Source organism: Triturus cristatus, chromosome 2_1 (assembly GCF_964204655.1).
Source record: "Triturus cristatus chromosome 2_1, aTriCri1.1, whole genome shotgun sequence".
Lineage (NCBI taxonomy): Eukaryota > Metazoa > Chordata > Amphibia > Caudata > Salamandridae > Triturus > Triturus cristatus.
The window spans coordinates 677408976-677424948 of record NC_140581.1 but is presented as its reverse complement, the minus strand read 5'-3'; the positions used below and the strand labels follow the sequence as shown (position 1 = coordinate 677424948).

The 15973-nt window shown below is 43.7% G+C and overlaps 1 protein-coding gene across 4 annotated transcripts in view; it reads left to right on the top strand.

The window, feature by feature from the left end:
• Positions 1-15973, top strand: part of EPB41L4A (erythrocyte membrane protein band 4.1 like 4A) — an 821385-nt gene that overhangs the window by 305582 nt on the left and 499830 nt on the right. The window lies entirely within an intron of this gene.

Genomic DNA, 15973 nt, shown 5'->3' with positions numbered 1-15973 from the left:
ACACCCCCACTACCACCCCCACTACCACCCCCACCACCCCCTCCCCACCCTCCCTTGTCAAGGAGATGACGTTTTATTTAGACAAGGCCAACTAGTCTGAATGGACGGAGTATCATGTGATTGGGACCCATTTGATACTTGCATGGTAGAGTGTCGCAAATTCACTTTTTTTGTATTCATACTGCTGAGCGTGAAATGGAGAATCTTGCTTGGAGACAATGCCTTTCCAAAGTCTTCCATCCAATAATGTTATTTTTGATGCTGAACTTCATAGCAATGATGGCTGCAAGGTTAGCATCGGACTTCTGTGCAGACACCTTGTTCAATGATGGCAGCATGAATTCTGACATCCTCTGGACTATGGGCCAGATGTATAAAAAAAATCTTTTGCGATTCCCAAATTGCAAATCTTTGCGATTCGCAATTAGGGAATCGCAAAACGGCATGCATGAAAGTATGTAGTACACTTTCTGCAATTCCTAAGGGGTCGCAAATGACCTACCTCATGAATATTAATGAGGTAGGTCGTAATTTGCGATACCCTAGGAATCGCAAAAATCACAGGGATGGTGGTTTGCTGAGATCAGCAGACCAACATGTCTGTGATTGCTTTTAAATAGAGCAATCTTGTTTTTTTGTAAAGCAGCCCGTTTTCCTTAAAGGAAAGCGAGATGCTCTACAAAAAGAAAACTGAAAAGTTTTCTTTTCATTTTGCAAAAGCAAGCTGTGGTCCGTGGGACCACTGCCTGCTCTTAAAAATGCTTTTACAAACATTCACAAAGGGGAAAGAGGTCCCTTTGGGACACCTTCCTATTTGCAAATGGGTTACCACCTACTTGAAGTAGGTGGTAAAATGCGAATGTTTTGCGACCGCATTCAGGGTCACAAAACATTCATGCATACCGTTAGGGTTCCCAATTTGGAAGGAACGCCCTAAACACGCTCCTTCCAAATAGCGAATAATTTTGCGATTCGGTAACAGGTTACTAAATTACAAAATTGGGTTTGATGCATCGTAAAAGCATTTTTGGCGATCGCAAACGGGCCGATTCTGCATATCGGCTCGTTTGCGTGGAGAAAAATTACTTGATGCATCTGGCCCTATACGTGTTGTATATCAATGCAGGCAGTTTTTCTCTTCAGCTCTCTCTTCATTGATTTGTGATGCTTCACCACCCCCCCTGAGCTTTGTTGTCTGAAATGTAACATGCAAATGTATGAGTTCACTGGAGTGGTGCTGCCTTCCTTGGTGCGCCTGTGGACTTTCCTGGACTGTTATAAACTTACCCTCTGTCATTCCAAGCTGTGACAGCATGCATGTAAACATCAATGTTACTATCTGAATTGTGCAGAGATACTATGGAAACACTATGACAAATATGTTAGTTACATGGTGGAATGTGAAGTTATGTCCTGAGCTGCTGACTTTGAAACTGAAGAACCGGGTTCAAGTCTCGGTGTTGGCTCAACAACCTGTGATTTTGGGTAAATTACTTAATCTGCCTGTGCCTAAAAATGAATGTGCCCTTGTGTAATGCAACAGGTGCTCATGTAAAGCACTCCCATACCTTTTGTTTAAACATTTTTATGTTTATTAGGATTTTCAGACAAACATTTCAAAAGTTCATTATTACGTGTTCAATTAATATTCAGTATTTGAGCATACTATCCCATCTAGTCACAGCAGTTGTTGAGCGACCATTTCTCCACATAATGCTCCACCATAACTTTACTCTACCAGACCCCACAAATGTCACCACTGCATAGTTCAGGGAGGCCTGTTATTTGGGAGGTCCATTGTTTTGGTAATCATTTTCCCCAAGTCACTAAATCCTCTACTACTTTGTCATCTCTCTGGGTGAGTTTTCTCATCCCCCAAGTGCCCACTCCAATAAACCTCTCTTCCAGGCTCTTTACTCTAGGGCTCAGGGTGAAGTCCAGTGTATGACGATCCAGCGCATTGCCAGGGCTACCCCGAGTGCCAGCATCTGTGTTGCCGTATTTGTTTACCTGCATCGTGGGAGCCCCCCCATCAAACACAGTTTTATGGTTCTTGTCAGAACCAACCCTGCTGTGAGCGATAATGTACTAATCGCTTCTGCCCAGAATTCCTCTAAAGTCTGACCGGACCAAGTCATGTGTAAAAAAAAAGTCTGCTGAAAGCAGTCTGCATCTACCACAGACAGTAGGGGTTTCTGGGTATATCTTAGAGAGCTCTCTGGGGAGTCATGTATGTTCGGTGCAAGAAATGTAACAGGATAAGCTTAATTCTAGTGTTAGGGAACACCTGCCAGACCTGCTCTTCACAATTCTGTTCTGATCATCTTGTTCGGGCAATGCACACTCCAATCGTCCCTGATGTGATTTGTCTTGCCTCCCCTATCTGTAAGCAAGGGCACATGCAAACGCGTTATCAGCCTCCTGCAACCTTCTAGGTCTACTAGTTGTTGCATAACTGCGTGTTCCTCTGGCTCATCTGGAAACGTAGTCCAGACCTCTCGGGCTGAATGGGCCAGGCGGGTGTACTGCAAAAATTGCCCTGGCCCTACCCAGAGCACCCCAAGACCTTTGCTTCGAGTTTGTTTTTATATAAAACTGTAAATAGGAAAAGGAAAGCTGGCAGAGTGTCTGGCTTAATTTGCAAATCTGCCCCTTCTTTTGGTGGTTTGATCTAAAGGGGGGCGGGGTGACAACAGCATGCAAAAAGATTCTGGGACAGACAGAATGCAGTTTTTTTTCTCTAATGCAGTTTTTATCTCCCTCCTGTCCTTTTGAGAGGAGTTAGGAGGGGGAGGGGGTGAAAAACATTTTTCCTAAAGAGCAAGCTCCATTTATACATAAAACAAGTATTGGAAAAGTCAATAGTTCTCGCCTTTGTGAGATAAATTGGCTTTGCCATTGTTATGTTAGCCATGTTGCACAGTCGTGTGGCTGCTGTGCAACATTTGTGAATGGCTGAAAGTAATGGAAAAAAGGCGCTTTGATGTGGCTAGCTTTGACCACATAGCTCTTGTATTTATTACTTTCAGCCATGCTGCACGGTGTAGTGAGCCATCCGACCACTGCATTAAAATGTAGCAATTTCACCCTCCTGGCTGGGCGCGGACGGGAGGGTATAAATAAAGGGCGTGTCAACCGCTCGTGGTTGCCGCCACTACTATACACTGGCATGACGTGTCGTTCCTTGCTGGGTATCCCCAATAGGCCCCTATTATAACTCCCTGTCACCTGGTACGCTGTGCAGGCCCCACACCACACACAGCGCCTAGCCGCATTGCAACACGGCTAAAAACATTGACAAAGCCAATAGATCTGGCATAGGCGAGACCTATTGGCCTTGCCATTGCTTGCTTGCTTTTTTTGTTTGTGACTCCAGGCTTTTACGTCCGGTGGTCAGCAAGAAAAAAATGCATGTTGGTTAGTTTGTTCGTCATACAGTGGGCATTTTGATGTACAATGACTGGTGACCCTTTGAGGCATGGGGCTGTGATTAAAGGTTTCAGCCACTGGAGCCTTCTGAGATTCCACCATTGGAAACCTCGCAGCTCCTATGACTCGGATTGTGCTGGGGAATTGGGGTGATTTGCAAAATACGACCTCCACAGATTTACAGCACAGGGCCTGTTCCCTTTCCTTGTACTTTCCAAGCTGAGGCAGAAAACAGCTCCCCTGTTGTCCTCGAGTGATGTTTACATTGTGTGGTTCATTGTACACAACATATTTCATCACCTGCCTACTTAGTTCAAATTTCCAGGTAGCCCAAGGCTGCTAAGTGACCCATATCTTGTTGTTAAGGAGGGCTTGGAGGTCAGCGGATGAACCAGTTGTAGCACGCACTGCGTAGGACGACGAAATGTTCCATTTTCAGTGTGCATGATGAAGCAGCACTGTTATGCAGACTTGAGGAATCAGTAAGGGTATCTTAGTCACACTGCAGGCACAGAAACACTCTCCCTTTCATAACCTGTGTTAGGAAAGCATTCACATTGGGATGTTTTGTTTACAAGGCTTCTATATGTTATGTCAGAGGTGTCCTTGATAGAGAAATGTCTGAAGGGGGTGTGCAGTTCCTGGCTGGGCGTGGGAGACAGGTAGGTCTTTCTTCGTGATGCCCTCACGCACCCCGGAGGATGTCATGCTTCATCATTGGGCGTTTGCCCCTCGTCAGGCCGATGCGGCAATGCCTGACGGGCTCCCGTACATGGGGCTCTTTATCGGAGATCTTTTTGAAGAAGCCGTTAGGTGAGTGCGGGTGTGGGGGCTGGGTAGTGTCCAGGAGAGTGAAAGAAAATAGGTCTGGAGCAGTCCTACTTAGGTCAAGTTTAATGGTTTTGGTAGCTCAAGCCTGGTTAAAAGTGGTGCGAGTGCCCCTATGTGGAAGTAATGTTCCTAAAGGGCTATCAAGGTGAAGTTGGTCAACATGTTTCATGCCTAGTTTGCTCCTAATGGGTCAGTTGGCACTTTATCAGGACCGGAGTAACTAAATGTAAATGGTGCACTACTGTCTGGTATTGTAATTCTGTGAGCTATTTACCATATGCGGTAGGGTGTACCCTAGTAGACTTGTACTGGGGAGTACTGTAGACCTGTGGGAGAAGGGGGGAAGAAGGAAGGTACAACCAAAGAAATTAATCACAAGGGCGATAAAAACATGGTGTGGTAACATATTCATGTAGAAATACAGTGCCTTGTCATGTCGTACAATGGTCGATTGTGATTTACACGTAAGTGAGCTATAAACATGCTTCCCATTTGGAGACCAAGGTCCTCAGTGTAAACAGGTTAGCCCAGACCTTTGTGCTAGGCTGAGACAAAGCAGGGAGCGGGGTAGGTGCTGTGTGCCTATATCAGGTGCGAGCGTGGTTAAATACGGCAATGGTGTGATAAGAGACTCGATGCTGGAGGTGAATTATCTTATTAACAATCATGAGTCAAATACCAGACAGGGTAGCCAGTGCGCCTTGATGTTACAAGTGAATTAAAAATAGTAGTTCAGGCATCAGATACCAAGCCAGGTAGCCAGTGCGGCAACACATAGACTTAGAACGTGAATGGCAGTGATGAATGAAGCCATACCTGCAATTTTCGGGCACGAACAAAAGTGCGAGAACATAAACTAAATTAGGATCCGAAATGTATGCACGCAAAGGGGTAGTAGGCTTGCAGTCATATTAAACAGTGTCAATTGAACAAATTAGCATAAACAAGCAAGAGTAAGACGGTCTTAGTGCCAGGAAAAGTGCGGTAGATTAGCGAGCACACTATGATGTAGAACTCCTAGAAACAAAGCCATTGGCGTTCGGTCATATTTAAGAAGTGCCAATTGGATGATGGGCCAGTCGGTATAGTGTGAGGTGGTCGAAGTAAAACGTTCTGGGTGCCGGAAATTATACTAGAAATAAACGGGCACTTGTAGATGTTAAAAACACTGCGGTCACAAACTCACCCCTAGATACACAGTCTAAGGCTGACGGGGGAGGCGGAGCACGTCATTGCTCTGGGAGCTGTAGGAAAAACAAACAGATGACTGTCAAGCAGTTGCAATATTGGCGGCCATCTTAGGAGTGTGTTTTCACAATGAAACTTTGAGAGGGCATCACACCCAGCGCCCTTCAACACGCAAAGACCCCACACTGGCGGTCTGTATGTAGCGAATTAACAATTCCTTAAGCATCTTATCCTGATATTCATATGTGGCACACCCACTACTAGAATCTACCCGTATGTTAGTAACACCAACTAGCTCATCCCGTCATCTCCTCTCAATAAAGTTTCATTGTGAAAACACACTCCCAAGATGGCCGCCGCGTTTTTCTACCAGGTGACGCACGCTCTAGACACTGCTACAAATAGCAGAGAACCGGAAGGGTTTACTATAGGGCCCGGAGCTTGGGTAGGACGAATGCAAGTCGGCTGCCTACACCTGTGAGTATGCACCATCCACGCTTCCTGCCTGTCCGGTAAGCACCCACTATTGCAACTGGTTGAGAGTCATCTGTTTGTTTTTCCTACAGCTCCCGGAGCAACGACGTGCTCCGCCTCCCCCGTCAGCCTTAGACTGTGTATCTAGGGGTGAGTTTGTGACCACTGTGTTTTTAACATCTATAAGTCCCTGTAGTATAAATTCCGGCACCCAGACCGTTTTACTTCTGCCACCTCACACTATACCGACTGGCCCATCATCCAATTGGCACTTCTTAAATACGACCGAACTCCAATGGCTTAGTTTCTAGGAGTAAATAGTGTGCTCGCTAATCTGGCGCACTTTTTCCTGGCACTAAGACCATCTTAATCTTGCTTGTTTACGCTAATTTGTTCAATTGACACCGTTTAATATGACCGCACGCCTACTACCCCTTTGCGCGCATAAATTTTGGATCCTAATTTAGTTTATGTTCGTGCCCGAAAATTGCAGGTATGGCTTTATTCATCACTGCCATTAACGTTCTAAGTCTATGTGTTGCCGCACTGGCTACCCTGCTTGGTATCTGATGCCTGAACTACTATTTTTAATTCATTCACTTTTAACATCAAGGCGCACTGGCTACCCTGTCTGGTATTTGACTCATGTTTTTATCACCCTTGTGTTTAATTTCCTGGGTTGTACCTTCCTTCTTCTCGCCTTCTTCCACAGGTCTACAGTACTCCCCAGTACATGTCTACTAGGGTACACCCTACCGCATCTGGTAAATAGCTCACAGAATTACAATACCAGACGGTAGTGCACCATTCACATTTAGCTACTCCGGTCCTGATGAAGTGCCAACTGACCCATTAGGGGCAATCTAGGCACGAAACATGTTGACCAACTTCACCTTGATAGCCCTTTTGGAACATTACTTCCACATAGGGGCACTCGCACCGCTTTTAACCAGGCTTGAGCTATCTAAACCATTAAACGTGACCTAAGTAGGACTGCTCCAGACCTATTTTATTTCACTTTCCTGTGCACTACCCAGCCCCCACACCCGCACTCACCTAACGGCTACTTCAAAAAGATCTCCGATAAAGAGCCCCGTGTACGGGAGCCCGTCAGGCATTGCAGCACCGGCCTGATGATGGGCAAATGCCCAATGATGAAGCATGACATCCTCCGGGGTGTGTGAGGGCATCACGAAGACCTCCCTGTCCCCCACACCCAGCCAGGAACTGCACACCCCCTTCAGACTTAGCTTCTTTGGGAGCCAGTGTGCAAGACCTCATAACTCGGCTCCCTGTCCCTCTCTTGTTAAAACTTGATAGAGAAATCCCTGTTTCTGTAAAACACCACCCGCAATTTCAAAAGGCATTGTGTCCCCAAGGTAAAGTACCTCCCAATACATCAAAACAGAGTTAATTAAGTAAAGGGCCCACTCAATATTTAAGTTCTAAATCAACAGAATACATCTAAAAGTTTTTTAACAATAATTGAAAAGAATTGCGATACAGAGTCAGCAGAAAATCACTGCCATGAAGGCTCTTAGCAAAATGGGTGTACAGAATAAAGTGCAAATAATAGAAAAGTTTCTAAGTACCAAATAAGCAGCAAAATCAATAGAGAAATGTACAACATCTCTAGTAGCATTCAGGAAAGCTCTGATTCACCCTCAAAATCGAGGGCTTATATACACTATTTTAGCATATTAATCACTACAATTTCTAATTCTTCATGGTATGTATGGTCAAAAATGTTACGTTCTTAGCAAACCAGGAAACAGTTTTATTAAATGTCATATTGCTGTAGCACCTAAGCACAAACATTACTGCTTGAAATAACAAACAGTGAAATGCTCAAGGGGAGACAATCATTGTGATAAGGATGGCTTCCAGTCCCAAAATTGAGACCTAGTTAACAAGTCAAGAAAACACACTTCTGCATGCCATAGAAGATTTGTTTTAAAGACAATAGCACAATATTAGTGTGTGCAGGTGTAATAAAGAGTAACACTATATTCTGCAAATTGTTAATGATGCACAAAAATATGCACTTATTCTATAATCAAGCCACAATTAATATGATTAGTCTAGAAATTATAACACAGTCTGCATCACTTTCTGCTTCTTTTGATCTGATTCGTCCATCAATTTCAGGTGAATATAAGCGCAATCTCAGGCATCCTCTTTCTCAGATTCTTCTCTTTTCCTTTTAGACGATTCTTTTTCCTCCTTCTTGGAAAGTGGATTATTGTAGGGGCAAATGTAGGTCTGCCACTGACAATAAGGCCACGAACATAGTATAGGGCTCAGAATAGGTCTTAGAAAAGTATTCCTATGGTCAACCCTTGGTAACGTAGCTGCGAGCAGGCAGGCTTAACTTCAAAGACAGGTCTGTAAAGCATTTAAAAACACCAATTCAGTAAATAATTAAGACACAACACAAAATAAAAATCCAACACCAATTTATAAACATAGGAAATATTTGTATCTTTTAAATGACACCAAAACGAAAACAATCTACTGTAGGGAACCAGAGATATGAAGTTTTAAAGATTAGTGACTTTTTAGTGCTTAGAAACCAACAGTGTCCCTTTTAGTCATTTCGTTTGCTCTGACAGGGACACATTCACATTTAGCAATTGTTCTGGAGGATTTCTCACCACTCTTGTGCAGCCTTCTCCAGCTGGTTGGGTCCAGTTAGAGCTCCTTCCTGAAGTTTCTCTTGCGGGTCCCAAAGTATTCAACACACAATCCAAGGTTCTTGAATCTCCAAGAAGGTCCTTGAAAGTGTGAAACTTCAATTCCCACAATCCACTTGAACGAAACCCTTACAAATCCACTGGTAGTACTCCCGGCTGGGGATTCTTTGTGGGGATGTCCTGGTGAGCTCTGTTAACATGTAGCTTGAAGGGAGTCCACTCTTTAGTCCTTTTGAAGCAGGTTTATCCACAGGGCGGTAGTTTTAAATGGTGCACAAAGGCTAAATCTCAGAGTCCTAGCCTTTGGAAATGCACATCAAACTCTGTAGCGCAGACCCTTCTGATTCTCTTAAGTTTCAAGCAGCAGATCTGAAGGGCTCTGCCCTTCTCAGATACTTATTCCAAGTTCTCTGGGTCAAGCAGGAGGTCACTCCTGGCCAATGGGAGCAGGGTATCTCCCCAAGGGTATGACCATATCCTGTAGAGTGTGGCATTATTTTGTCCCAGAGTGCACCAAATCCTCCAAATTCATAATGGCTGATTTTCCAGCAGGGAGTTAAGAGCTGGCTAAACACACCCCTAGGGTGGCTAATTACCGTAGACTCTCCCCTTTGCATCTGCTCATTCCTTCTTAATCCTAGCTTTGGCTTGAGGTCAAAAGAGTAGAGCGGTAACTGACACTGAGGCCTTCCCCTTTCATTTGAAGACCATGGTTTACGACTTCTCCCCCTGCTCTGGCATTCCTGTGTAGCAGCACACTGCCCTCCCAGCAGAGCTGGTTAACCCCAAGGGCTCTTTATCACCTCTTCAAAGCAGCCAGGCTCACCCACTTAACTCTGACCAATCAGGACAGACCACCGGAAGGCTGAATCTGGACCTACAAACAAGAAAGCCTTAAAACTTCTTGTCTGTACATTTTAGGAGAAATTCAACAATATCATATTGTTGGATTTATCACTACCATTCTGAGAAGTCTTTGAATGAAAGTTCTATCAGTCTACTATCAGGAGTTATTAGTTAATAACCTCTTGCCATGTTAACCTATGTGGCATGGGATTTGCAATGGGAGAAATGACTTGGGCCATTTTTCCAGCACCAGGCCTTATAAAAACATATTTTAAAAGTACTCCGCCTATATCTACAGGACCCCCACCCCATGGAACAACTAGGGGAGACTTTAGGGGTTCTGAATCTGTAGAAATATTGGAGATCCTCCCTCCACAGTGCTCCTAGCATCAAAGTCAAATTTGGGCAGCACATTATCACATTGTGGGGTGTGAAATGTAAAAGAAATGTAAAATTTCACTTAACCCAGGGCATATAAAACTCTTTTTAAAAGGGCCCACCTTATAAATATCTGACCCCCCCCCCCCCACCCCTGGGACACCTAGGGGAGACCCTGGGGTTTCCTAATATGCCAAAACATTGTAGGGTATCCATTTTTCGAGTTTGGGCACAATTTACTTTTTAAAAGCAGTCCTGCCTCACAGAGCCACTTTTTAAAATACCCCAGTTTTCAGCAGTGCACACATGCAAGTGCAGAAAGGTCTGCCTCTAAACTGCCATGGCCTATTTATACTATGGACTGATGGGTAGTTTCAATCCCCCTGCCCTAATATGTACAAGGGCCCTATGGGGTAGGTCATGCCAATCACAGGAGAACCCCAACCCTTAGTGTACCCTAGTGTATGTAGGGGTTTTCACTGTATTCTAAGTGTTTTCAACATAGCCACTGTCCATGGTCAGGCAGAGGCCAGGGTTAGTCAGAGTCAGTTACCACCAGTACCAGTCAGCAAAAAGTTGGCGGGTGCCCACGGCACAGGATGACTTTGCAACACTCCTTACACCCACATTTTAGAAACACCAATTTGGAAATTTTGAACAGGAGAAACTGGACAATTGCACAAATTAACACAATAATTACATGAATTAGAACAACATAAACATACCACCACCCAAACTTTCAAACCTTGCTAAACATCTTTCCTTTGTTATTAACCAAATAACTCGCTGATTTCCACAAGCCATGCTCCTCAAAAGCTTGGACTTCACAAGAAGTGTTAGTTATCTTTAACACATAGGCATTAATAACCCTACGCTTATCTGGTATGGAGGTACAGCATTCTTTAACCCTCAAAACCCTGCAAAGACTGCCTTCTGTTTTGCCAAATCATTTTTGTCCTTGCTATTCGTTCAGAGTTAAGACTCAACCATAACAAAACATGTCTCCTAATCCTGTTGGACCTGTCGTTGGCTTTCGACACGGTGAACCATGACAAAATAGTCGATCGGTTGAAAAACAGAATGGGACTAGAGGGAACTGTCCGAAAATGGTTTAGATCCTTTCTCGAGAATAGATCGCAAAAATTCATAGTCAACCAAACCCTCTCAGGCCCAACCAGAAACAATATCGGAGTTCCGCAAGGATCAACACTATCTCCGGCGCTATTTAACCTATACGTAGAACCACTAACGGATATACTACAAAAGCAAACATTTCTTTCCACATGTACGCAGATGACACCCAGCTGTACATCAAGGTCACATCAACAGAAGAGATAAAGACCATGAACCATGCACTAACGAGAACCATCCAATGGTTAACGGCGAACCACCTGAAGCTAAACCCTCAGAAAACAGAATTCCTATTGATTACACCCCAAAAAAGCAAATCAAATATAGTAGAATGGACCAACACTATCACTGCTCTAAAGTGTACTCCAAAGATTGTCGACTCTACTAAATCTCTGGGAATTACCCTGGACAAAAACCTGAACATGTCAGCACATATTAACACAATGGCAAAAAACGCCCGATTCCATTTAAGTTACCTGCGAAAACTAAAACCATTTCTAAATAAAACAGATCTCAAAATAGCAGTTCAGGCACTGGTCATATCAAGGATTGAGTATGGTTGCACAACTCTGGCCGGGCTCCCCAAGATCTCAACAGCACCACTGAAAGCATGTCTGAATGCAGCCACAAGACTTATATCTGGATCCAAAAAATTCGACCATATCACCCCTCACTTGAAAGCCCTTAACTGGCTGCCCTTCGAAGCAAGAATTCAATTCAAGTTGGCATGCATCACGCACAAAGCATTACACCACAAAACTCCAGTCTACCTCGCACAAAAACTCACGCTATCAGGAGGGTGACGATTCACCAGGAGCCGCGCAGACCTACTATTGAAACCGGCTCGTTTTTGTAAGAAAAGAACTTATGACAGAGCATTCTCCGGGGCAGCTCCGAGAATCTGGAACGCTATCCCCCCTAACATTAGAAGAATTCCATCCATCACGTCATTCAAAAAGGAAGCAAAAGCATTTTATATGAGGACATTTCTCCCATAAGTCCATAGAGCAGAATCTTTGTCACTGTCTACAAACCTCTCATGACTATTCCATGCGCCCGCTAGCCGCTCACTAACCTTATATGGGCTTGTATATACATGTTCAAAATGTAGCCTATTACTTTAAACTACTCATGGTAATGCAAATGTTGACTGATGACTATATGTGTATATATTATCCTTTGTTGCCTAATGTTTTTTTCTAAACTTGGTAAGCATCTTATGACTTGTAACATATATGGTTCTGTTTCACTGAAATACAGCTGTAAAGCACTCTTATACCCTACGCAGGGTCATGTTCGCGCTATAGAAAACACTAAATAAATAAATTAAATAAAAAACCATGGCAGTGTTAGAAGCAAACCGGCCCACAAGTGTAGACCACCTTCTAATTTTCACATCATTAATAGCCACACTTATAGATTGAATCGTTCCTAATAAATATCTAATAATATCTGCCCCAAACCAAGTTTCACTAGTTTCAAACCAACATCATCATTGTTTCCATTCACGTGATAGATCATAAGATACACTAAGGGCTTTATTGCGAGTTTGGCGGTCCGTGAACCGCCGTACTAGTGGTCTGACTTTTGTCTTAGGAAATGGGCAGTTTACTATTAGAAGGACTGCAGCTAAACCGCAGACACCACTAGCACACCGCAGACCGCTGGGGTAGCTGTTGGAAAAAAGCAGGTGCCTTAGGGTGGTACAGAGGAGTTCCACCGACGTCCGTATTATGAGTTGGCTTTCCGACGAGCCGACAATGGCAGTGAGACCGCCATCTTCAAGGCAGCGGAATTGAAAGATTTGGGGTGTGTAGTCACCTCTTTCCTGTTCTTTCCGTCAGAGTTTGACGTGGATCCATTAATTCTGGTCCCCCCTTCACAGCAACATCTTCACCCAGAGGATTACAACCCTGTTTGCGGCAAAATAGAGGTGAGTCCTTTTTGTGCCATATCTTCATTGCCTGTACTGCCCTGATATGGGCCAGGCAATGGGTAGGTGGTATTTTTCCACATGTATCATGCATATAAGTGCATTCGACACATATGCAGCCAAAATGTTCGCACAGGCATCGATACATATAGAAAAATAATCACCACTGCTGCAGGAACTCCGCAGCTACACCGCAGTAAGCTCATAATACAGCGGTCTGAATACCGCCAGCACTGTGGTCTTCTGGCAGTCAAGGCATTTGGGCGGTCAGACCACCAAACTCGTAATCAGGCCCTAAAGCTAAATATCATGATTCCACCAAATTAGGACGCAGATTGAAATAAACAGTCTTACTACAAGCATAATAAATCTCAAAATTGGTTCTTATGAACCAGAAAATCACTAACAACATACCTTTATTCACACTCACTCTCACCCACACGTTCTAATGTCCTAACTCCAGTAAGTTCATGACGCACCATGCACCACTCACACTTTCTCTCATGCTCCATTTTCATTCCTGGATGCAAATTCAAAAAACTAAATTCTTCCTCCGTTTTAATATGTTCTCTTATCTTCTTCTCCTCTTTCCAATCTCTCACAATTTTCACTATATTCCATAACAAATTCACGCTCCTCTTCACTCAAACAGCACATGTACTTCAGTCTGGGTTTAGAAGGGCCAAATTAAGAGTCTGGCAGTCCCCTGACAGCCAGACTTGTGGGGTAGCAGCAATGGTGGTCTTTTGACACCCTATTACAATTAGGGTGGTCGGACCGCCATTGCCACGCCGCAGCTGCCAGGGAAACGTCGTTCCCTGGTGGTGTTGCGGCAGTCAGGAGGCCGTGTTATGCTTGGTAGGACTGCAGCTGTCCCACCAACCATATTACGAATTTCCTCTCCGCCGCGGTTTTCATGGAAGTTCCTCCTCCATAAAAACCATTGCGGAGGGGGCACACAGGGGGCCTGTACCTCTGTGCCATGGGGTGCATGTGCCCCCCTGTGAGCATGCACCCCAGTTCCTGCATGGCATAGACTTTACAATCCATGGCGTGCAGGAATTGTTTTTGGTGTCCCATTGTGGTGCCCATTTTAAGGGCACTGCAGTGAAACATTAAAAAAAAAACCTCGCCAGACACGAGAAATACCCGTAATCTGGCAGGTGGTCCGACCACAGGTTTGGCAGTGCAGTGGCGGGCGGACCCGGCACCGCACCGCCAAAATTTGCTCCAACTCCATTATGTACTGTAGTTATTTCCACCTCTTTGGAGTCATATCCCACAGTAGAAATGAGGCACAACAATAAGCCAACTAAAACTATTAGTATAATTATCAAGGAGTTCAAGTCAACAATTTTACAGCTTTTTCTATGTGTCATTTCTGTTGAGATCAAAAATGAAAAGGAATGTAGAAATTCAAAAAGCCAATTAAGAATCAATAATAGAACTTAATTTGATCTTCCTTTCTTATTTTTGTTAAATAATAATACAAAAAAACTATTTTCTTCATCAGGATTGTTTTGCAAAGTTCAGTCTCTATTTCACAACTGGGACACAAAGAGAATGGTCATAGTGGAGTTCAATTGCAAACCAACTTGGAAGAGATACATTCTTGCATACATAAAAATAATTTAGACATCACAAAAGAAGTCAATGAGTCCTTGTGATTTAATTTGCACCACAAACTAATGAATAAATCAAACAAATAATGATAGTATGAATCAAAAGATCATATAATTTGGTGCTCAAAAGAAAAGGGGGAGGGGAGGGGAGGGGGGTGAGTGTTTAGGAAGGGTTGCGTGATGGTGTAGAGGAAGGGGAAGGTAATGTGTTTTACATCCATCCAAGGATTGTAAACCTCTCCCGCTAGTTACTTGGCAAATGTATGTAGAGGAAAACATGAGATAATAGGTACACTTACACAAATCTCTGTCACCTATGTTTGATACACAACAAAATATGTCAACGTTTCGACCCCTGTAATCATTAAGGTGATTCCAGACTTATTGGGGGGTCGACATCAGGACCTTGGGGACTCGTGACGAGGGGTGGACGAAAGAACCTGGAATTAATTCAAGCAAGTATTAATTGGGTGATGTGGACAAAGAGGCAGTAAAGTTATTACCAAAATTAAAGGGGTAATTACCAATGTGATACAGCTCGAAGAATCCGGCTGTGTTTTAGATGTAGGGCCCGTAAGCTCCTAAAAAGGTCAGAGGCGAAAATCAGGAGTAGTCTACTAGAGGATCCAATAACATAAACACAAATAAAAAACACTGCAACCTTGTAGAAAACTCACTGTAAGTAAATAGAAGTAACCACAGTCCAATAATGGCGGTGGTTGGCGCCTGAATTACACCAGGACAAGGTTGGTTAGTAACCTGTAACAAGAATAAATGAGGGCTAAAGTTAAAATCTTGATGGGACAAGAGGCTGCGTGCATATTTGATTGCTTGAGATATAACTCAATATCATTGTGAACTAAAGGATACTATATTAGGCATAAATTAAAAATTGTGTCTTGGATTAGACCCAGGAATGCCTGTGGATTGAAACCGTAGTAAACTAAGGAGCTGGTACTTGAATGTATATGTTTAGTATGTCGATCTTTATTGTTGTCACCACTTCTTTATCCATCGCCTTCAGTCTTCTGGTGTGAGTGACGTGGAACCTCTGCAGGACCTCAGCAAACTTCACAGCAGTGTTATCACGACTTGGAAAGGGCCTCTCCAGCATTCTTTGAGACAACGTTTGCGGACGTGCTTCTTCATGAGTACCATATGTCCAGGGTTCAGGGGATAGCACAGAGTTTCCTTTATTGATGCTGTTGCCAAATTATCCTGATAAGAAACAGATTTCTAGATATGAGCCAGATCTTTGCAGTAATTTAGTATGATGCAGTAATTTAGTATGATGTTATCAGTCATTAAAACAAGTGCAGCTGTAGGAATTTAGGCCAATTTAATTGCTCTGCCCAGTAGCACTTTATAAGGCGAGAGACCGGTCTTTTTATTGGAGGTACTTCTAATGCTCTTCAGGGCAAGTGGAAGAGCATCTGGCCATTTCAGAC